The sequence below is a fragment of the Schistocerca gregaria genome, chromosome 3 (assembly GCF_023897955.1).
Source record: "Schistocerca gregaria isolate iqSchGreg1 chromosome 3, iqSchGreg1.2, whole genome shotgun sequence".
Lineage (NCBI taxonomy): Eukaryota > Metazoa > Arthropoda > Insecta > Orthoptera > Acrididae > Schistocerca > Schistocerca gregaria.
This window is the reverse complement of record NC_064922.1, coordinates 950415346-950440031: the sequence shown is the minus strand read 5'-3', so window position 1 is coordinate 950440031 and position 24686 is coordinate 950415346.

The following is a 24686-nucleotide window of genomic DNA, read 5'->3' as shown; positions in this document are numbered from 1 at the left end:
GCTTACCATCACGTTTCCGACTTTGATAAAGGTCGGGTTGCAGCCTATCGCGATAGCGGTTTATCGTATCGCGACATTGCTGCTCGCGTTGGTCGAGATTCAATGACTGTTAGCAAAATATGGAATCGGTGGGTTTAGGAGGGTAATATGGAACGTCGTGCTGGATCCCAACGGCCTCGTATCACTAGCAGTCGAGATGACAGGCATCTTAACCGCATGACTGTAACGGATCGTGCAGCCGCGTCTCGATCCCTGAGTCAACAGATGGGGACGTTTGCAAGGCAACAACCATATGCATGAACAGTTTGATGACGTATGCAGCAGCATGGACTATCAGCTCGGAGACCGTGGCTGCGGTTACCCTTGACGCTGCAACACAGATAGGAGCGCCTGTGATGGTGTACTCAACGACGAACTTGGGTGCACGAATGTCAAAACGTAGTTTTTTTGGATGAATCCAGGTTCAGTTTACAGCATCACGATGGCCGCATCCGTGTTTGGCGACATCGTGGTGAACGCACATCAGAAGCGTTTATTCGTGATCGCCATACTGGCGTATCACCCGGGGTGATGGTATGGGGTGGCATTGGTTACACGCCTCGGTCACCTCCTGTTCGCACTGACGGCACTTTGAACAGCGGACGTTACATTTCACGTGTGTTACAACCCGTGGCTCTACCCTCCATTCGATCCCTGCGAAACCCTACATTTCAGCAGAATAACGCACGACCGCATGTTGCAGGTCCTGTACGGGCCTTTCTGGATACACAAAATGTTAGACTGCTGCCCTGGTCAGCACTCTCTCCAGATCTCTCACCAATTGAAAACGTCTGGTCAATGGTAGCGAGCAACTGGCTCGTCACAATACGCAAGTCACTTCTCTTGATGAACTGTGGTACCGTGTTCAAGCTGCATGGACAGCTGTACTTATACACGCCAAACAAGCTCCGTTTGACTCAGTGCCCAGGCGTATCAATGCCGTTATAACGCCAGGTACTGATTTCTCAGGATCTGTACACCTTAATTGCGTGAAAATATAATCACGTGTCAGTTATAGTATAATATATTTGTCCAATGAATATCAGTTAATCATCTGCTTTTCTTCTTGGTGTACCAATTTCAATGGCCACTAGTGTATAACCAAATGGCTCCTCTGTTGTAGCGAGGAAATCGTTGAAGGTCCCTTGTGGGCTCGGACCGGGCATTCTTCCACTATGTGTCGCACTGTTTGTTTTTCAGCGCTGCAGTCACAATTTTGTGTCGGTATCGTTTCACATTTACAATAGGTGTCAGCACATCTTCCGAGGCCAGTACGTATGCGGTTTAGCGTTGTCCGCACTTTGCGTGATTGGTCGAAGCCAGGCGGTTTCTCAGCTGCCGTGAAACTTTGGTATTTTGGTGGGCAATTGTCTTGCCAGTGTTGATTCCACAGATTGTCGACATCACAGTTGGAGTTCATCTCTTTAGCAGAGAGTAATGCTGGTCTTCTCTATTTAAGTCTTCTGCGCTCCAAGTCATCTGTGTCACTGCGTATGGGCAGCTGTGGGTTATTAGTTATCTTTTTGAAGTGACTAAGAAGAGCGTTTCTTCGCCGAATTTCTGGGGATGGTATGTGACTAAGGGTTGGCAGCCATACAGTCGTCGTAGATTTTATTGTGCCACTGATAAAGCGCATGGTGTCATTTAGTATCGCATCAGTCCTGTTTGTGTGAGGGCTGTCAATCCACACTGGAGCGCATTATTCTGCCACCGAGTAGACAAGCCCAACTGCTGATGTGAGGGGTGTGCTTGCTGTGTATTCCGTGCCGAACAGTTTATGGAAGATGTACGGTGATACACGATGTACAATTAGCGAGGAGAACAGCGATCAAGATCGATGATAGTCTGTCCGCCTCGAGGTGACCGTTATTTAGCTCCATCCGGGAGACACGTGTAGCTTCGAACAGCCATTGTCTCCCCAGTAATGTTGTAACTCACAGGAAAAGCGTCATCTGCCAGTACAACCATTGGAGTTGTAATGTTTGTGTTCCCAAGATTTCTTGAAAACAGTCCAGCCTCACCAACACGCCCGTTACGCCATACATCAACATATAATAAAAAGGATTTATAATTGAAAAAGTGAGATCCGATTACTTGCGGGCATTTAATGCGAATATGCTTTCTGTACATTGCTCCTGTAGTGTTGTAACCGTTCCACTTCTCCTCGAAGTCATTTGCTGTATGCTCCCACTCTTCTCTGCTAAGGTCATCAGTCCCTAAGCTTACACACTACTTAACCTAAATTATCCTACGGACAAACAGACACACCCATGCCCGAAGGAGGACTTGAACCAGCCGTACAGTCCATGACTGCAGCGCCTCAGACCGCTCAGCTAATCCCGCGCGGCATATCTAATGAGGAGGTATTCAATAGAATCGGAGAGAAGAGGAGTTTGTGGCATAACGAGATTAAAAGAAGGGATCGGTTGGTAGGACATGTTCTGCGGCGTTAAGGCATCACCAATTTAGTATTGGAGCGTAAATATCGGAAAGGGAGACCAAGAGATGAATACACTAAGCAGATTCAGAAGGATGTAGGTTGCAGTAAGTACTGGGAGATGAAGCAGCTTGCACAGGATAGAGTAGCATGGAGAGCTGCATCAAACCAGTCTCAGGACTAAAGACCACAACAACAACAACAGTGCTTTATAAATTGGTTCACAAATTTCAGGTATTATTTTAGTTAATGTGCACTGTGGTATTCAAGTGCAGTACTGTAAGCTAGAGTAACTATCTCTTGTACCAAGAAATTGGAGTGTTACTGTGACCTTTCTTCTGCAGATATAGCAGTTCTTACGTGAGTATTATGCTTTGTGATATGAGAGACTTCAGTAAGAAAATACTGAAATGCATGCTCATCCATTTTTAAGTAATTAATTTATAGCTTGACGTCCTACACTAAAATGTCTGGTAACAAATTTTGTGGAATGCATTTATCGTCCCGCCGTAAAACCCACAGCTCCACCCAACTACGTTCCCCCCCCCCCCCCCCGCTTGTCTTCCCAGAGCGCACACAGTGCAGATGTGGTAATGCAACAGGTGCGCATAGTAACAAGTCGTCGCTGTCAGCCATCTTGAACTCTGACGAAAAATATGACGACACTCTAATAATCCTTTTTAGCGCCACATCAAGGATCTTCGTCAAAGAAATTTTGACGAATGTTTGATCATATCTTTGATCAAATCTTTGTCAAAGAATTATGACAGTGTAATACAGGCCTTACCGGCAGGTTCGAACAAAAGTGTTACGGAGATGCTTCGAGAACTCAAATGGGAATCCCGGGAGGGAAGGCGGTGTTCTTTTCGGGAAACACTTTTGAGAAAATTTAGAGAACCGGCATCTGAAGCTGGCTGCCGAACGATTCTGGTGCTGCCAACAAACATCGCGCTTATGGACCATCAAGATAAGATACGAGAAATTAGTGCTCACACCGAGGAGTACAGACAGTCGTTTTTTCCTCGCTCTATTTGCGGGAGCAACAGGAGGGTAAATGACAAGTAGTGCTGCTGGGTGGGCACCCTCTGCCACGGACATTACTGTCGCTTGCAGAGTATCTACGTACATGTAGATGTAGAGTGCGCCACCGGTCACAGACAGGTGCTTCTGATCAGTTTGTTCAGGCGGGTCCTTCATTGAATTTTGCCAGAGACTATATGTACTTTTGTCGGTAAAACTGCTAATAACTGACGCCGCTTATGATTCTCTTACAGCTCATATTTGAATTCCTTGCCCATGTTTATCTTTGAGTCAAAACAACTCATTGTAATATTCCTGGTAGACAATTCTAGGTTAAACATTTTTTTCTCGTTTAACGCTATGGAGTAGTCCACCAACTTGGTCACTAAGGTGGGCCATGTGCTTCTTAATTCAAGCAACGAGCCAAACAGCCGCCATGGCCACTCGCAAATTATGTAGCTTGTCAAGTGCCTGTCCGTGCCACGAGAAGCTGGAACTATTTCTGATTATCGTGCTGTGGCTGTTACATTGTGTGCGCTATATTCTATTATTAATGTAAAGTACAATAGTTTTAATTCTACGTAATTAATAAAAAAAGATACATTTAAAATAAAAGCAAAAATTTTAAAAATTATTTGAAGTTAAATTAAGCGGATGTCTCGTATACAGATGTAAGCTAAAGGTATTGCTTACAATAATTCAAATTTAACATAACCATATTTCTCTGCATGTAGTTTCGAATACGAAGTCTAGTTGAAATACCAAGCTGAGCAGAGTTTAAAATAAAATTAGCCAAAATACAAAAGTTGTCTTTGTTGTTGTTGTGGCCTTCAGTCCAAAGACTAGTTTGATGCAGCTCCCCAAGTTGCTCTATTGTGTGCAAGCTTTTTCATCTCCCAGTAACTACTGCAACCTACATCCTTCTGAATCTGCTACCTGTTTCCATCTCATTGTCTCCCTCTACGATTTTTACCTCCGACGCTTCCTTCAGCATTAAATTAATAATTCCTTGATGCCTCAGAATGTATCCTACCAGCCGATCCTTTCTTCTAGTCAGGTTGTACCACTAATTTCTCTTTTTTTCCTAATTCTATTCAATCCTACTCACTAGTTAAGTGATCTGTCCATCTAATCTTCAGCATTCTTCTGTAGCACCATATCTCAAAGGTGTCTGTTCTCTTCTTGTCCAAACTGTTTATAGTCCATGTTTCACTTCCATACATGGCTACACTCCGCACAAATACTTTCAGAAGGAACTTGCTGAAACTTGCATCTATACTTGTTGTTAACAAATTTCTCTTTTTCAAAAACGCACCATTGCCACTCTACATTTTGTATCCTCCATATTTCGACCATTATTTTGCTTCCCAAAGAGTAAAACTCACCTACTGCTACGTTAAGTGACTCATCTCCTAAACTAATTCTTTCAGCACCAACTCAATGTTCATATGTGTGTGAATTCCTATGGGACCAAACTGCTGAGGTCATCGGTCCCTACACTTGCACACTAGTTAAACTACCTTACCCTAAAGACAACACAAACACTCATGCCCGAGGGAGGACTCGAACCTCTGGTAGGAGTGGCCACCCGATCCATGACACGGCGCCTCTAACCGCGCTGCCACTCCGCGCGGCCCACCACCTGATTTAATTTCACTCCATACCGTTATCTTCCTTTCGCTTTTGTTGATGTCCATTTGATATTCTCCTTTCAAGGCACTGTCCATTCAGTTCAACTGCCTTTCCAAGTCCTTTGCTGTCTCTGACAGAATTACAGTGTCGTCGGCAAACCTCAGAGTTTGTATTTCTTCTCCATCGACTTTAATTCCTACTACAAATATTTCTTTTGTTTCCTTCATTGCTTGTTCAAGATCGGGGAGACGCTAAAACCCTGTCTTACTCCCTTCTCAACCGCTGCTTCCCGCGCGTGTCCCTCCACTCTTATAACTGCCATTTATCTCCTGTACAAAATGTAAATAGCCTTTCACTCCCTGTATTTTACCCATGTCACCTTTAGAATTTGATAGAGAATTTTCCAGTCAACATTGTCAAAAGTTTTCTCTAAGTCTACAAGTGCTAGAAACGTAGGTTCGCCTTCCTTAACCTATCTTCTAAGGTAAATCGTAGGGTCAGTATTGCCTCGTGTGTTGCTGCATTTCTGCGGAATCCAAGTTGATCTTCCCCGAGGTCGGCTTCTACCAGTTTTTCTATTCTACCCTAAAGCATTCGTATTAGTGTTTTTCAACCGCGACTTATTAAACTGATAGTTGGTAATTTTCACGCCTGTCAGCACCTGTTTTCTTTGGAATTGAATTATTATATTCTTCTTGAAGTGTGCGGGTATTTCGCCTGTCTCATACATTTCGCCCACCAGGTGGAAGAGTTCTGTCACGGTTGGCTCTCCCAAGGCTATCAGTAGTTCTAAGGGAATGTTGTCTACTCCCGGAGACTTGTTTCGACCTTAGTCTTTCAGTGCTCCGTCAAATTCTCCATGCAGCATCATATCTCCCTTCTCTTCTTCGTCTATGTTCTCTTCCGTCTCCATAATACTGCCTCAAGTATTTCTCCTTGTATACTCCTTCCAAGTTTCTGATTTTTATTCTTTGCTTAGGACACGTTTACCATCTGACCTCTTGATATTCATACATCCCCTTCTCTTTTTCCCAAACAAAAGAATTTACTTACCCCTGGTGATATATGCTCCTAAATCGTTACATTTGTCCTCTAACTATTCCTGCTTAGCCATTTTGCACTTCCTATCAATGTCATTTTTTAGACGTTTGTGTCCCTTTGCCTGCCTCATTTATTGCATTTTTATATTTCCGCCTTTCAGCGATTAAATTCCATTACTCTTGTGTTACACAAGGATTTCTACTAGCCCTCGTCTTTTTACCTACTCGGTCCTCTGCTACCTTCACTGTTTCGTCTCTCAAACTTATCAATTCTTCTTCTACTCAATTCCTTTCCCCTATCTTTCATTAGTTCGCTAATGTAGCTCTGAAACTCTTTACAAGCTCTGGTTCTTTCAGTTTATCCAGGTCCCATCTCCTTAAATTCCCGCATTTTTTCAGTGTCTTAAGGTTTAATCTGTAGTTCATAATCAATAAATTGCGGTCAGAGTCCACATCTGCCCCTGGAAATGTCCTGTAATTTAAAACCTGGTTCCGACATGTCTGTCTTGTCATTACATAATCAATCTAAAACCTTCCAGCGTCTCCAAATCTCCGCCACGTATACAACCTTCTTTCATGAGTCTTAAACCAAGTGTTAGCTATGATTAATTTATGATCTGTGCAAAATTCTACCAGGCGGCTTCCTCTTCATTCCTTACCCCCATTCCACATTCTACTCCGACTTTTCCGTCTCTTCCTTTTATGACTATCTAATTCCAATGACTATTAAATTTTCGTCCCCCTTCACTATGTGAATCATTTCTTTTATCTCATTATAATTTCTTCAATCTCTTCGTCATCTGCGGAGCTAGTCGGCATATAAACTTGGATTGCTATGGAAGGCGTGGGCTTCGTGTCTGTCTCTGCCACAAGACTTCAGAGGTTATCACTTGAACACACCGATTGAGTTGGCGCAGTGGTTAGCACACTGGACTCGCATTTGGGAGGACGACGGTTCAAAACGGCGTCCGCCTATCCTGATTAAGGTTTCCCGTGATTTCCCTTAATCGCTTCAGGCAAATGCAAGAATGGTTCCTTTGAAAGGGCACGGCCGGCTTCCTTCCCCATCCTTCAATAACCCGCTGGGATCGATGACCTCACTGTTTGGTCTCCTCCCCCAATCCAACCAACCAAGAACTTGAAAACTGACTCCTAAGTCAACACCTACAAAACTTGTGCAAGAAATATCACCTTTCCATCCTTCTCATAGGCCAAGCAGCTAAGGGTGTTCATTTCCGTGTAATATCCAAATATGTGGAAAATATCGAAACTGTAAAGAAAAAAGATAAAGAAAGTAAAGAAGAAAAGAAAACAGATCACCAAAGAAAACTGCTACTGAAGGAAAAAGGGAAGCGAAGTAGCTGAAATTGAAAAATACTGCAAATAACTCGCAGTGTTCAGAATATTGAAGACATTGTAGAAGATTTTGAAAGAAGCTTGATCGAGTTAAGATGAATGTGTTGGGTATGGTGAAACTTTTTACGAAACTTATAGAAAAACGATTTGTTTCAGTGTATGTCCCCGCCGCAATGGTCCGATGAATGTTGTTCAACATTCGGTAATAAGTGTAATTGCTATGGCGAGAGAAAGATAGGCTGAAGCTTGAACAAAGACAAAGATGCATTCCAAAGCCAGCGTTAAAGCAAAGTTTTGCAGTGAACTCATGAAATATTTAATCGTATAATTCTGTACTCACTACAACATATTATGTAATTTTCTCAGGCTTTTTTCTTAATGTGTAGCCATTTTTATGTGGTTTGTCTCACCCAGTAGAGTGGTTCATTTCACCCATACACCTATTGAGTGAGATGAGTCACTCATGTGTATTTTCATTTTATCAAATATCTAGTATTGTAAGCGGCATTGTCTCAGTAACATATTGTACTCATTATATTAAAAGAAATAAGCTCTTGCTCACAACTATTAAGTCAAAATTGACCAGGTTTCCACGCTACTCTGCGCGTCGTCTTCAGAATTAGACTAACTGTTCTAAAAAATATTAAGTAAATAATACATTAATAAAATTAAAGTTTGTACTGACTGGAAAAAGATGCAGTACTTACAAGTCACATATTAAAAAAGATCTAAGGCGGAAAGGCGACGTCATAAATAGTTGTAAGATGGCGAGCCGCTTAGGGCTGCTCGTACTTTAGTGAAAAAGGGTTGCAACAAGACTAAAAAATATTGCACTCATGCTTATGTGACACTTGAAACCAACAAACTGCCATAAGTCAGAAAAAGGAAACACACAAATTTTATGCTGAAGAAAAAAACGATCCATCACTACCGGAATTATCCTACAAACAGTGGAAACAAAACGTCGCCACAGTCGTCCTGGCGTCAGCTAATAGTTTGTGCGTGTGTGTATGTAGTGATATATTACGAGACACGCGTGTACAGTGCGTGTCGTGGCTGGAAGAGACAAGTGGATGAACGGTGTAGCACAAGCCCGTTACATTACTGATGCGGAAGAGAACAGTAACCAAGCGAGCGTTAAAGTTTTGTTGAAACCGCCTGAGACAATGCCAAGTGGAGCACGCCAGTTGAATTCGCAGCGATGGCGTAATCAATGTCACCACTCGCAAGAAGCGAAGTACAAACAAGCAGGGAGCTCATTGTCTCGGACTGTGTAAGGGAGAACATCGGGAACACGTGATTCAGTACTCAGACAACAGGGCAGAGCAGACACAATGCTATTCTGTAGCGGGGCTATGTGAAACTTTCCCTTTGAATGTAAAGAAGGACTGTGTTGGTAAACTTCTGCGTTATTTTATGATGAAACAACTGAGTAAAACTGAACGTACTCAGACAGTTCTCTCTTTACTTATTCTGATCATTTCAAAACTGACACACAACACTTTAGCGTTACGCAGTCTGACTTCTAATAATTATAAAATAAATAAATAAAATAAAATAAAATATTAATTATTAATTATGTATAATAGTGATTGGTTGTAATTAATATTTGCTTATCTGGAACGTGGACGTTTAATTATTTGGCATCAGACGCTTGACAATGGCTTTCTCGTAAATGCAATGTTATTCGTAGTTGACCGTGAAATAAGACTCAAATAATCGGACTTTGTATTTAAATCGTTTCCAAAGACTGCTGCGCTAGGTGCGGACTCAAAATCTAAGTCTCAATATTAGAATAATTTGCCAGCCATGTCAATACGTCGTACAGAGGTGACTCTCTACTAAACATAAAAAAGTTTACACAGTTAGTTAAATCAGATATATTCAACGAATAAGCCTACAGTTAAATAATTCAACTTACTTTCATAAATACAGAATCTTTACAGAATCGAGAGCCTAGGAAGATTGCAACTTGCAGTGTTCTTATATAACATCAAATATGACGGCGTGCCAGTTAACAAAATATACGTGCTTCCCGCACCAGTAATTGTACTCCACCTCCTTCTTCTTGTTAATCAAACGTAAGAGTGTCATAATTGTATTTTGTTTTATCAGTGGCATAGCACTGCAGTTCTATGCCATAGGCTGTATTTATTTGTTAGAGATTATTTAATTAAGATTTCGCGTTTCCGAGGAAACTCACGCACGGCATGCAAATGTGCCTTTATATAATCCACACAAAAGAATAGCCTTGACTAACATGAATCTGTACCATTCATGAATCACTTAATTCGCAAAAATCTTCATACTCTAACTACTGCAATACAGCGAGCGCCAATACTGCCAGTTAAGTTAAGGATTCTAACTACTGCAGGCACTGACTACTGATAGGCGTATAATTAGCAGATGAAACATTCTGATAGAGAACAAACAATGCTCTCCCTCACAGTCCGAGGCAATGAGCTGCCTGCTTGTTTGTATTTCGCTTCTTCCGGGTGCTGACATTGACTACGCTATCGCTGCGAATTCAGCTGGCGTGCTCCACTTAGAATTGTCCCAGGCGGTTTCAACAAAATTTTAACACTCTCTTAGTTACTATTCTCTTGCACATCGATAATGTAACCGTCTGGTGCTACACCGTTCATCCATTTCTCTCTTCCAGTCACGACACGCACTGTACACACGTTTTTCGTAATCTAACACCACACACAAGTTAAAAGTGTTCAAACATCACATCACATATACACTCCTGGAAATTGAAATAAGAACACCGTGAATTCATTGTCCCAGGAAGGGGAAACTTTATTGACACATTCCTGGGGCCAGATACATCACATGATCACACTGACAGAACCACAGGCACATAGACACAGGTAACAGAGCATGCACAATGTCGGCACTAGTACAGTGTATATCAACCTTTCGCAGCAATGCAGGCTGCTATTCTCCCATGGAGACGATCGTAGAGATGCTGGATGTAGTCCTGTGGAACGGCTTGCCATGCCATTTCCACCTGGCGCCTCAGTTGGACCAGCGTTCGTGCTGGACGTGCAGACCGCGTGAGACGACGCTTCATCCAGTCCCAAACATGCTCAATGGGGGACAGATCCGGAGATCTTGCTGGCCAGGGTAGTTACCTTACACCATCTAGAGCACGTTGGGTGGCACGGGATACATGCGGACGTGCATTGTCCTGTTGGAACAGCAAGTTCCCTTGCCGGTCAAGGAATGGTAGAACGATGGGTTCGATGACGGTTTGGATGTACCGTGCACTATTCAGTGTCCCCTCGACGATCACCAGAGGTGTACGGCCAGTGTAGGAGATCGCTCCCCACACCATGATGCCGGGTGTTGGCCCTGTGTGCCTCGGTCGTATGCAGTCCTGATTGTGGCGCTCACCTGCACGGCGCCAAACACGCAAACGACCATCATTGGCACCAAGGCAGAAGCGACTCTCATCGCTGAAGACGACACGTCTCCATTCGTCCCCCCATTCACGCCTGTCGCGACACCACTGGAGGCGGGCTGCACGACGTGGGGGCGTGAGCGGAAGACGGCCTAACGGTGTGCGGGACCGTAGCCCAGCTCCATGGAGACGGTTGCGAATGGTCCTCGCCGATACCCCAGGAGCAACAGTGTCCCTAATTTGCTGGGAAGTGGCGGTGCGGTCCCCTACGGCACTGCGTAGGATCCTACGGTCTTGGCGTGCATCCGTGCGTCGCTGTGGTCCGGTCCCAGGTCGACGGGCACGTGCACCTTCCGCCGACCACTGGCGACAACATCGATGTACTGTGGAGACCTCACACCCCACGTGTTGAGCAATTCGGCGGTACGTCCAATCGGCCTCCCGCATGCCGCGGCATGCTACCAGTGTTAAAGTCTGCGATGGAGCTCCGTATGCCACGGCAAACTGGCTGACACTGACGGCGGCGGTGCCCAAATGCTGCGCAGCTAGCGCCATTCGACGGCCAACACCGCGGTTCCTGGTGTGTCCGCTGTGCCGTGCGTGTGATCATTGCTTGTACAGCCCTCTCGCAGTGTCCGGAGCAAGTATGGTGGGTCTGACACACCGGTGTCAATGTGTTCTTTTTTGCATTTCCAGGAGTGTATATTCGTGACATCCAGTTTGACAAATTTCCTTTTTCTGACGGACACATGTCCAGATCGTCCGCTCATATTAACATCTCAAAACTCTGGCATCTCTCTCCCCACATCCACCACTGATGGCGGCTGCCCAACACTACACAAGCGAACATTCCAACAATGAGACCAACCAGCCACAGACTGCACACAGCGCAGTCAGCGATTTTCATACACAGCACTACGTGGCGTCACCAACATAGAAACCTAAACTGCCTCCTTACATACTACAAAAAAAACATAAAAGCCTAAGTAGCCTTTACATACTATGTAAGTAGGCTGTTTAGGTTTTTGTGGGTAGGGATTTTTAGAAGCCAGATTGCGTTGAACTAAAATATTGAGTGTCAGTTTAGAAATGATCAAAATAAGTAAAGAGAAAAATGTCTGAGTAGCTTCAGTTTTAGTCAGCTGTTTCAGTGTCAAATAACGCCGAAGTTTATCAACACAGTCTTTCCTTACATTGAAAAGGGAAGTTACATATGTATAGTAACTTCACCTAAGCATGACACAAGAACACCTGTTCAGACTGTAAACCGTGCGTAAAGGAACACTCTGAAGCTCTGAAATTAAACATTAGGCCAGCCAAGAACGCTGACAGGGATCCGAAAACGGGAGCGGATTCAGTCACCAGTACAGCGGCATCACGGCACCGACTGCTATAAAATGTTCGCCTTCCTTCCACCCATTTTCAGAGTCCTTCCAGTACATCCGCATCACTGATAACGATAGAGTGCCAGCTCTGCTAGTTGCACGGTTGTTGTTGTTGTGGCCTTCAGTCGTGAGACTGGTTTGATGCAGCTCTCCACGGTACTCTATCCTGTGCAAGCTTCTTCATTTCCCAGTACCTACTGCAACATACACCCTTCTGAATCTGTTTAGTAGATTAATCTCTTGGTCTCCCTCTACGATTTTTACCCTCCACACTGCCCTCAAATACTGAATTAGTGATCCCTTGATGCGTCAGAACATGTCCGACCAACCGATCCCTTCTTCTAGTCAAGTTGTGCCACAAACTCCTCTTCTCCCCAATTCTATTCAATGCCTCCTCATTAGTTATGTGATGTACTCATCTAATCTTCAGCATTCTTCTGTAGCACCACATTTCGAAAGCTTCTACTCTCTTCTTGTCCAAAATATTTAGCGTCCATGTTTCACTTCCATACATGGTTACACTCCGTACAAATACTTTCAGAAACGGCTTCCTGACGCTTAAATCTATACTCGATGTTAACAAATTTCTCTTGTTCAGAAACGCTTTCCTTGCCATTGCCAGTCTACATCTCATACCCTCTCTACTTCGAGCATCATCAGTTATTTTGCTCCCCAGACAGCAAAACTCTTTTACTACTTTAAGTGTCTCACTTCCTAATCTAACTCCCTCAGGAGCACCCGAGTTAAGCCGACTACATTCCATTATCCTTGCAGAGTGGCCCAGTGAATACCGCGCAGCGTTACCTGCCATTACCAGCTTTGTGTGTATGACCACGAGCCCGCAGCTGCCCCCTTGCGAAGGGACCTTTAATTCTGCGAGGTGCAGACCTGCCGGTCGCAATGGTGACTGATTGAAGATGAGGGCTAGGCCCGGCTTCCGTGAATGAAGAACCCAACTGTCCGTTGGCCAGCTGTTCAGCATGAGGACAGGGCACCTGTAACTTGTAACTCCACTCGTGGGCACTACAAGTACTGCGTTACCGGCTGTATGCTGGGTGGGCCTGTCGAACTGTCCCTTGTGTCGCTGTCGGATCTTGTGTCTTCACGCCATCCCGACATCCGACAACAAGAGCATGCAGAATCCTGGGCCGAGCTTAAGCACAGCACCGAAGCACTGACAGATGTGTACGGGCACGCCAAGGCGTAGAGAGTCCGTTGTACCCTCCTACGAGGAGGTCGCGGCACTGACCACAGACAATGCCAGGGTCTGCGATAGCAGGTACCTTGACGCGCTTCACTGTGCCTCCAGGGTCTGCGACAGCAGGTACCTTGACGCGCTTCACTGTGCCTCCAGGGTCTGCGACAGCAGGTACCTTGACGTGCTTCACTGTGCCTCCAGGGTCTGCAACAGCAGGTACCTTGACGCGCTTCACTGTGCCTCCAGGGTCTGCGACAGCAGGTACCTTGACGCGCTTCACTGTGCCTCCAGGGTCTGCCACAGCAGGTACCTTGACGCGCTTCACTGTGCCTCCAGGGTCTGCGACAGCAGGTACCTTGACGCGCTTCACTGTGCCTCCAGGGTCTGCGACAGCAGGTACCTTGACGCACTTCACTGTGCCTCCAGGGTCTGCGACAGCAGGTACCTTGACGCGCTTCACTGTGCCTCCAGGGTCTGCGACAGCAGGTACCTTGACGCGCTTCACTGTGCCTCCAGGGTCTGCGACAGCAGGTACCTTGACGCGCTTCACTGTGCCTCCAGGGTCTGCAACAGCAGGTACCTTGACGCGCTTCACTGTGCCTCCAGGGTCTGCAACAGCAGGTACCTTGACGCGCTTCACTGTGCCTCCAGGGTCTGCGACAGCAGGTACCTTGACGCGCTTCACTGTGCCTCCAACGCAGGCTCAGCACAGCGGCTACTCGGCCGCACTAGGAGGAGGCAATGATTGTAAAACTCTCGAAACACGCGACAGAGGGATAGGGAAACAATTAAAATCGCTCAAAAGAGGAAAGGCCGCTGGACCTGATGGGATTCCAGTTCGATTTTACACAGAGTACTCGAAGGAACTTGCCCCCCTACTTGCAGCGGTGTATCGTAGGTCTCCAGAAGAGCGTAGCGTTTCAAAGGATTGGAGGGCACAGGTCATCCCCGTTTTCCAGAAGGGACGTCGAACAGATGTGCAGAACTATAGTCCTATATCTCTAACGTCGATCAGTCGTAGAATTTTGGAACACGTACTATGTTCGCGTATAACGACTTTTCTGAAGACAAGAAATTGTAGGAATCAGCATGCTTTTCGAAAAAGAAGATCGCGTGAGACCCAGCTCGCGCTATTCGTCCACGAGACTCAGAGGGCCAAAGACATGGGTTTCCACGTAGATACCGTGTTTCTTGACTTCCGCAAGGCGTTCGATACAGTTCCCCACAGTCGTTTAATGAACAAAGTAAGAGCATGTGGACTATCTAACCAATTGTGTGATTGGATTGAAGAGTTCCTAGATAACAGAGAGCAGACATCAGACCTCTTATGTAATTATGTAATAGGCGTATTTAAACTGTTTTAGCATGTAATTATCTGAACTGTTTCTTATTTAAATTGTTTTGTTAATTAAATTGCATTGTGTATTATTGAGAAAGAGCGGGAAACCGCGCATAGATACATTTTGAGAAAGAGCGGGAAACAGCGCGCAGTAATACATCTGTAATGGTAGCAGGGATTGTCTGCACCAAAAACCATTGTTGGCGGCGAGACCGCACTTTTGTAGCATTGAGCGTTGGAAGCGGGCAGTTGCGAGTAAGATGTGAGACGAGGCAGTCGTAGCTAGCGAGACATGAGAGGAGGTCGCTGTAAGCGAGGTATGAATTAACACTTTGAAAGAAGCGGTGTGCTCGCCAGCCACTCGCTATATGTAGCGCAATGCTAGTTTTTAAGAATTTTTGTAAAGAACTATGCCCCTTGTAATTGTTTGTCAAGATCGTTCTCAGAATATAGTTATGTAATTTTGATGGAAAATTAGGTATGTAGCGCAACGCTATTTTTTAAGAATTTTTGTAAAGAACTATACCCCTTGTAATTGTTTGTCAAGATCGTTCTCAGAATATAGTTAACTTCTACCAGATTAAATGCATTAAGAATTTTCTATCCCAAAAACATTCACGTAAATGCTTTACGGAATTTATTGTTATCTTAAAAGAAAAGTCTAAACTGAGCTTCAGCTTTTATCAAATCTAAATTAACTTCAACTTAAAGAATTCCAGTCACAAAGTATTATGAAACTCCACCAGCAGCTTATAATTATGTTAAAGAGAAGTAAGTATATTCATTCCACAGTTTGCTGTAGCAGTCAGATGGCGATCCAGTATAAATAATTAAAGGTAAGAATCAGTCTTAATAATTTCAGGTAACGACTGAGGGCCACGGCGACAACACATTTTATGTTTCGTCGTAATAATCAGCAGGTAGTCTTGACAGAGCAGCAGTTAAAAGATTTTAAGAGACGCAGCGTTCAGTCAGCAAGCAAACGTTCATCCAATATTAGACGGGAAGGTTTCACTGGAAGGTTTCACTTGGCGATATCCATTCAGTACGACATTTTAGTGAATCTACTGTGGATATGAATATACTGACTTTGATAATAGTGTGAATAAGTTACTGTTAAGTGGCGCAACGCATATACTAAAGTGTATAACTTTTATTCACAGGTCATCGGCAATTCTGTTTGCTTTATTGATTCGGCGTTGAAAAGTGTTTGTTCAGTGTTGAATCCGCTTTGAACAGTGATATATTTTGTTGCGTGTGATGATTATAGACAATGTCCCGCAGAATAATTACTCGTTCTCAAACTGATAAAACTTTTTGTTGCGTGTGATGATTATAGACAATGTCCCGCAGAATAATTACTCGTTCTCAAACTGATAAAACTGTACAAAATACTGACGAGAGATTCTTTTCTGGAATAGGCAGTAATAATACGTGTGAAAACCCTGATTCTGAAACGTTAGGTGAACAGACATTTAATAACTGTAACAATATGGAAGCGTTTAACGAACAAGTAACTTCAGAAATGCCCACAGACAATGAAATGGTAGTGCAAAATAATTTGGCATTAAATGCAACAGACGGTACACAGTCACAAATTCCGCATAGTAGACATAACAGTTTCAGTAACGAAACCACTACAATGCAGTCAGACAGAGAGACTCCATTAAGCACTGATTTAGATTCAAACGGTACACAGCTATACAACCTGCGTAGCAGATCCAACAGTTCTCATGACCAAAATTCCGAAATTACGGAAAACGTGACGCAGTCACAATCATCTGAGGATGTTCAAATGAACACAGATCTACAGCCTTTAACAACGAATACAAATACACACAGAAGTCAATCCGAAACGGATCCAATAATGGCATTTTTGCTACAAATGAGACAAGACATGAATCAAAACTTTAACAGAGGGTCACAAGAATTAGAAAAAAGGTCACAAGATCTAAAAAACGAAATTAAGGCAGAACACGCACACACAGATCAGAAATTAGACAACATGTACCAAAATCTAAAACACGAAATCAAAGTAGAAATTCAAACAGTCGCTGAAAAATGTTCACAATCAACACAAGAATTACGCGACAAAATTCAAGAAATATCCGATAACCAAGCAACATTTGCAGTTAGTATACGGGAAAGAATGACAGAAAACTTTGCTAAACAAAACGCTCAGATTGATGAACGTTTTAACAACCACACAGAAAACTGTTTGATACGTCACCGTAAACTGGTGCGATCGCAGGATAAAGAACGAAAAGAATTACTACAAACAATCACTAAACAGCGTCAGGACGACAAAAAGAAAGTGTTTGCCCAGGGCAAAACATATGTAGACAATCACATACAGTCGATCTCGGGAGAAATCGAAACGGTCAAAGAAACAAATAATCAAATACAAGACAGGCTTACAGAAATCCAAACACAGACAATCGATGTGAAAACTTCTACAGACACTGAAATCCAGAATGTTAAAGATAAATTAACAGAGGACGTTCAGACACTAACCGACAAAATAGAACACATAGAATTAACCATGACACAGAAAATTTAAAGGCAGATTTTAAGAAAGTCACCAAAAGCAACCGTAAATTACGAAACGAACTGACAGAAAAGATCAATGAACTCACTACAAGAATAGATCTTTTAGATACTAACAATGACGAGAGATCAGACGACACTGCACCAGTCCCAGTGCAACAGAACTCTAATAGTAATAACACGCCATTGACAAATATACAACAAATTATCACAGATCTAAAATCGCGTAATGATTCATTGCATCAGCAAATAAATTCTCTACAGCAAGAGATAGCGGACGCACAAGAAACCGCCGCACATAATCATTTTCAACAGAACACACACCGTTACGAAATGCCTCAGATCCATAATACATATAATGTTGGTAGACTTCAGAGAGTAAGAGATTTTACCCAGGAAGAAAGACACCCGAATCCATATTCAAGACAATACAACAACACTTACACACACAGACATGACAGTTTTGATAACAAACATTTTCTTTCAGTTAGAAAGTTTAAAACATTTAAAAACGACAGGGCGCAAATACATCCGTTGGATTTTATCCAACAGTTCAGGGGAGCACTTCCACCATCATGGCCAGTACAACATAAGTTAGAATTTATTGTCAGTTTTCTTGAAGGAGAACCAGCACGACGAATGCGATCAATTGCTAGACAATGTTTTTCCGTAGAAGCATTTGAGGAAGCATTTTTATCAGCATATTGGTCTGACACTACACAAAACAGCATCAAAGATCGGCTACTTAGTTTGCCAAACTTTGAAAATTCTACCTTTCCAACAATCACACAATTTTTCGAGTACATGGTGGAACAGAACCAGTACCTCAACGAGCCATACAGTCAATCGGCATTAATACAGCTTTGCATTTCAAAACTGCCCAGAGCTTTGAAAGTGTCATTACTGACAGGGCAACAAAAGGACAATGTATCCGCTTTTAGAGACATCTTACAACTATTAGAAGCACACCAGGCAGACCACGCATTTGTTAACAAAAATTTTTCACTACAGAACGGAAAACAAACAAACTCAGCTACTTTTGAACAAACACGATTTGGTAATAACAATCCGAGTAAACGCTTTCGCAGCGAAAATGACAACGAAAACAGGAGTAATGAAAAACATTATACTGACACGGTAAATTTATATTCAGGACAGCAACAGAATCCGAGACTTAACACGCAACCGAATAGGTCAAATTTCCATATGAATCATCGCTCAGATAATGCGACCGGGGAAGGCCATTACGCGGGTCGACCGCAAAATGAACAAAAACAAACGTTTCTACGGGGTGCAGGTGGGCTGCCGTACAGTCACAGTTATAACGACAGGAGAAAAGAAAACGAACACAGACCGCCGAGGACGTTCCACAATGACAATTTTAACGGAAACTACAACAGGGCCCAACAGCTGCGTTACCGTATGAATGTACCAGACACCAGATTTCATCCACCAGACACTGCTAATAATGAAAACGGCAGAACTGTACAGTTGATAGAACACATACCAAACTCCCAAGCTGAAAATCACATATCGGAAGAATTATGACTAGAGAAAACCTGCAATGAATCTCTTAATGTCGATACTATGAAATCACACAGAGAAAACATAACGACCGAAAATGCCATTACATTTGACGACGTGAGAGACACATTGTTACAGGAAAAACCAATCCTACAGAAAACAATATATCACCCAATAATAGAGATAAATTTACAGTCGCACAATATTTTAGCGATAATTGATTCAGGTTCACCTATGTGCGTAATTAACGAAGACACATTTAACAGATGCAATAGCAATAATGATTACCCAGTATTTCCTTTAAACAGAACGAAGGTCAAGGGAGCTTTTGCAGGAAAAGGCATTGAAGTTAAAAGACAGACACAATTAACATTTGTTTTTGCAGGGGAAACGTTCCACAGTGATTGTTGGATAGTTCCGAATTTAACAACAGACATGATATTAGGAATAAATTTTCTTGTTCAGTACGATGCGAAGATTGACTTCAAATCGTCATACCTCACACTACACAAGATTTCAAAACACAGTATCCTCCGAAGAACAAAATATGCACAGGATCGAGATTATTACTGATTCTCAAGATAACGATTGTTATATCGCACTATACACGAACACACTTAATAATGACTTGGTAGAGGAACAGGAGTACAATATGTTCGAGACAATTACACGCAAGGTAGACAATAGTGTAGCAAAATGCGACGCAGAACGCACAGAACTTGAAAATATTCTGGTACAACACAAAGCAGTTTTTGCCAATGTTCCAGGAACAATGACAGGATTTATGTACGAATTTCAGGTGAAACCACACGAGACTTTCAAAGCAAAGCATTATCCAATCCCACACATACACACAGAAGCAGTTAAGAAAGAATTACGAGTAATGATCGATCAAGGAATAGTAGAACCAGCAGCCAGCCAATATATAAATCCACTACACATTGTTGAAAAGAAGGATGGATCACTACGTTTAGTTTTAGATTCACGTCAAGTTAATAAAATAATCATTACAGAAACCGACCGACCACAGACGTTAGAAGAGTTACTGCAAAAATTTCATGGCACCTCCATTTATACTACACTCGACCTCAAATCAGGGTTTTGGCAAATCCAACTACACCCAAATTGCCGAAAATATACGGCATTCCTTTGCTTTGGGGAATGCTATCAATTTTGTAAACTTCCGTTTGGACTAACGATTTCGTCTGCCGCCTTTATACGAGGCATGAATACTATTCTACCACAAGATCTGAAAAACAAAATTACTACATATGTCGATGACATTTTAATTGCAGCAGAAAACTGGGAACAACACAATCATACTCTTCAACAATTACTGAATACATTCGAGCAGAATGGTATAACTATAAACTTGCGTAAATCTGAATTTGGTAAAGCGTCAATAAAATTTCTAGGGCACATTATCTCACAAACAGGTATCGCACCAGACCCTGACAAATTGCAAGCACTGAAAGACATCGACGTGCCAACAAACAAAAAGGAACTTCGGAGCTTTTTAGGTCTTATCAATTATTTTAGAAAATTTATCCACTACAAAGCATTAGACACGCCCTTGCTATACCAGCTTACAAGTAAAAACACACTTTGGTCATGGAATGAAGACGTTGAAGCTGAATTCGAGAACTTGAAAGAAGCGTTATTAAAAGCACCTTTGTTATCACACCCTGACCCAACACAAAACTTTTCCGTTGCAACAGATAGTTCAACCACAGCACTAGGAGTACATATTTTCCAAGAAATAAAGGAAGAAGATAAGACAGTCGTGAAACACATTGCTTTTGCAAGCAGGATACTTTCTCCAGCAGAGCGCAATTATTCTGTAACAGAATTAGAGACACTATGTGTAATTTACGCTTTTAAGCGATTCCGTCATTTTCTATATGGCCGACATACAACAATATATACCGATCACCGAGCAATCCAGTTTTTATTGTCAGCAAAACTTACGCAGGATAGATTAAGCCGCTGGAAATTATACTTACAAGAGTTTGATTTTACCATTATACACATTCCAGGCACGCAGAATACTGTTGCCGACGCATTGTCGAGGTCCATTCACAATAAACGCATGGAGAAAGAAAATACCTTTCGCTACAACAACCATAGTATTATGTATATTAAACAAGTAGCTTTCGAAAACTTTATATCAGCAGCATTACAGGATATAGAGAGAGAACAGCAGAAAGATGAAACACTGAAAGAGATTGTAACGCTTTTGAAAGACAGAAGTAACGCTAAAGTCAGACTTCATTACACTGTACATCAAAATATACTCTTTATTCGATCATACCGAGACGGTAATAATTGGCTTTTATGCATTCCGGAAGGGATCGTAAATAAACTGATATGGTATACACATCTAAGTTATGGACACTACGGAGCGAGGAAATGCTTTCTGATTCTGCGACAAAATTGCCACTTTAATAACATGGAAAAACACATAAGAAAAGTAATAGCATCATGCAAGATATGTCAAAAAGCTAAATCATCAACAGTGTCACACATTCCACCATTGTATCCCATCATACCGGTTAAGTTAAGACACATGGCAGCAGTGGATCTTTTCGATCCAATCCCCAGAACAAATAATGGTTATAGTTATATTTTTGTAGCTGTAGAACTAACATCCAAATTTGTAACATTTTCTCCACTAAGGAAAGCAACAGCAAGAACAGTATCAAGAGCGTTTGTAAGAGATTTTCTATCAGTAGTAGGACGTGTACAGAAGGTTATTTCGGATAACGGTCCGCAGTTTAGGTCAGACGTATGGAAGAAAATGTTAGAAAGTAAGAACATAACACCTATTTACATATCAAGATATCACAGTTCTTCCAACCCATCAGAAAGAATAATGAAAGAGATCGGGAAGTTATGCAGAATTTATTGTCATAAAAGACATACAACATGGGATAAATATATTTTACAGTTTCAAGAAGTGATAAATGCAATACCCAATGAATCTACGATGCTATCACCAACCGTAATACTGACAAATAAAGACCCACCGAACAAAATTACCGAACTAATTACTTTTCCTAAGACGCGTAGGCTTCGACATTGTGAAATAATAGACACAGCATTAGCAAACACTAAAAGAGCTGCAGATCGGCGGAAGAAACAACAGAAGCAGGTAAGTCGACTACAGAAGTACGAGATTGGCGACAAAGTACTGATTCGCACTCATTTTCTTTCCAACAAAGGTAAGCACAGATGCCGTAAATTCGAACTTCTGTATGCAGGCCCTTACAGAGTTCGTAATATTCCACACGCTAATGTAGTGCATGTGGAAACGCTATGTAAGAAGAAATCATTAGGGAATCATCATGTATCCAACGTGAAACATTTCTTGACTTAAATTTTTGCATTTCAGCTGACGAAAGGACGGCGTGACACGTAAGTATGCAACAATGGTAGTTTCAGCGCGCTTCAGTAACAAACAAAGCCGCGACACGCAGCGGGCCGCTAATATTTCACCGTACCTTAAAGAACACAGCAGTACTTAATGATGCTACGCCAGCCAAGACAAATAAAAACACGAGAAACATTTCCTAACTTAAAGAGAACATGCAGACAACGACACGACGTATGAATTTGTGCACTGAGAGCTCATAAATGAAAGAAATTTTTTTTATAACGTGACATAATTACTTAAGAAAATGTCGATTTTTGCAATAGCTAAACTGATAATATAGATCGTTCATTAATCAATTATTTTAGTGGTAACATTAACATGTACTCTTTATTCCAGAATGCAGCATTGTTGTCACACGTCATCAAAATGAAACGTAGTTTTAGTTAGAATAAGGATGTGAATCTTTAGGTCACGCAGGTAGCTGACGCTAATTGTCATTACAGAAATTTTATAGGTCATGCCGGGAGCTGACGTGATTTTGCAGCAGTTAATATTATGATAAAGTGTTTTATAGGTCATGCCAGGAGCGGACGAGAAGTACCAGAAGATGTTTATTGAAGTCATGCCGTGCACTGACGATAATTAATACTGAATGTTTTATAATAAGTCATGCCGTGCGCTGACGTTAATTAATGCTGAATGTTTATAACAGGTTATGCAGAGAGCTGACACAGATGCAGAAGAAGAATGTGTATGTTATGTTAGTATATAAGAAATGTATAATGTTAAGAAATAATTTTGCTAGCATGTGACACATTGCAACACTATGGATGGGGACCACACATTACAATGTCTAACCAGAATAATGTTTACCTTAATTTTCAGCTGCAAAAGAATACTTTAAATAATTTTATGACAGTAATTTTATTGTATATTATGACCTGACATTTGACGACTCATAACTGACGACTACACCCCTGAATGGAAGATAAAATTTTAGGACAGTAAGTCAAGAAATGCATTGTCAACAAAATTTATAATTAATGATGTAAGAAACTAAGATATGTAAATACAGAATAAGTAATAATGTACTTGTCTATAACAAATCTGTATACTATCAAATACTGAATAAGTAGGAACTTTTATGTCTTTTATATATGGGAATAATTTTCAGGAAGAATTCTTAAATTAAAACTACATATTGTTACAAATTACGACACAACATATTTTGTCATAGGGAAAATTATTTGGTAGTCAAATTATGGTACCAACAATGTCCGTGAACCCATTGCCAAAACAATTTTACCCGTACCTTAATTCCTGTGCATCCCCATGGTTATTGAGCACAGAATCAGTGAATTGTGAAACACGTGACTTCAACCAATGATGTTCTCGACGAGGTGTTTGCATACCTAGATGCACACCACAGCCCGATGTATGTCAATTGGTGCCTGCATACCTAGATGCACACCACAGTATGATGTACGACAATAGGTGTTTGCATACCAAGATGCACACCACCAACCTTAATGGACCATTGGAGATGGAACTTAATCCTGATGTGGCTGTGGCAACTCAGGCTATTCGACGACGTACTTAGTGTTTGGGTACACTAAAACTATGGAGCAAGGCGATGATGGAACCACATGGCGAAACCTGGTGTTGTGCTATGTGAGGGAAAGGAACAGACCTTTGAGTGCATTCACAGACAGTTGCCAGTGCTTTGACCATGCTATCCAATTCCTTTTGTACCTTCCTTAATTGTGGTACTAAGAGATGCCAATTTGAATTAAATGTTTCATAATGTAAACTTTCAATTTCTTCATATGATCTGTATATTGATTTTCACATTTACTCTTATTCTTGTTGTTAAATTTAAGGGAACCAAATTTTACTTGATGTACAATTCCTACTAAAACCCTTTCTATTTACATATTCTCTTTATTAGAGATAGACAAATCATTTCGTATGACAGCATTTGTGTATACACTTTGTTCAAACTACTTTCTATAATCAAATTTTATACTTATGTTGAGTCCATATGACTCAACAACGTAGTAAAATTTTAAGAAAGCCGAATAGCGGCATATGTAATTATGTAATAGGCGTATTTAAACTGTTTTAGCATGTAATTATCTGAACTGTTTCTTATTTAAATTGTTTTGTTAATTAAATTGCATTGTGTATTATTGAGAAAGAGCGGGAAACCGCGCATAGATACATTTTGAGAAAGAGCGGGAAACAGCGCGCAGTAATACATCTGTAATGGTAGCAGGGATTGTCTGCACCAAAAACCATTGTTGGCGGCGAGACCGCACTTTTGTAGCATTGAGCGTTGGAAGCGGGCAGTTGCGAGTAAGATGTGAGACGAGGCAGTCGTAGCTAGCGAG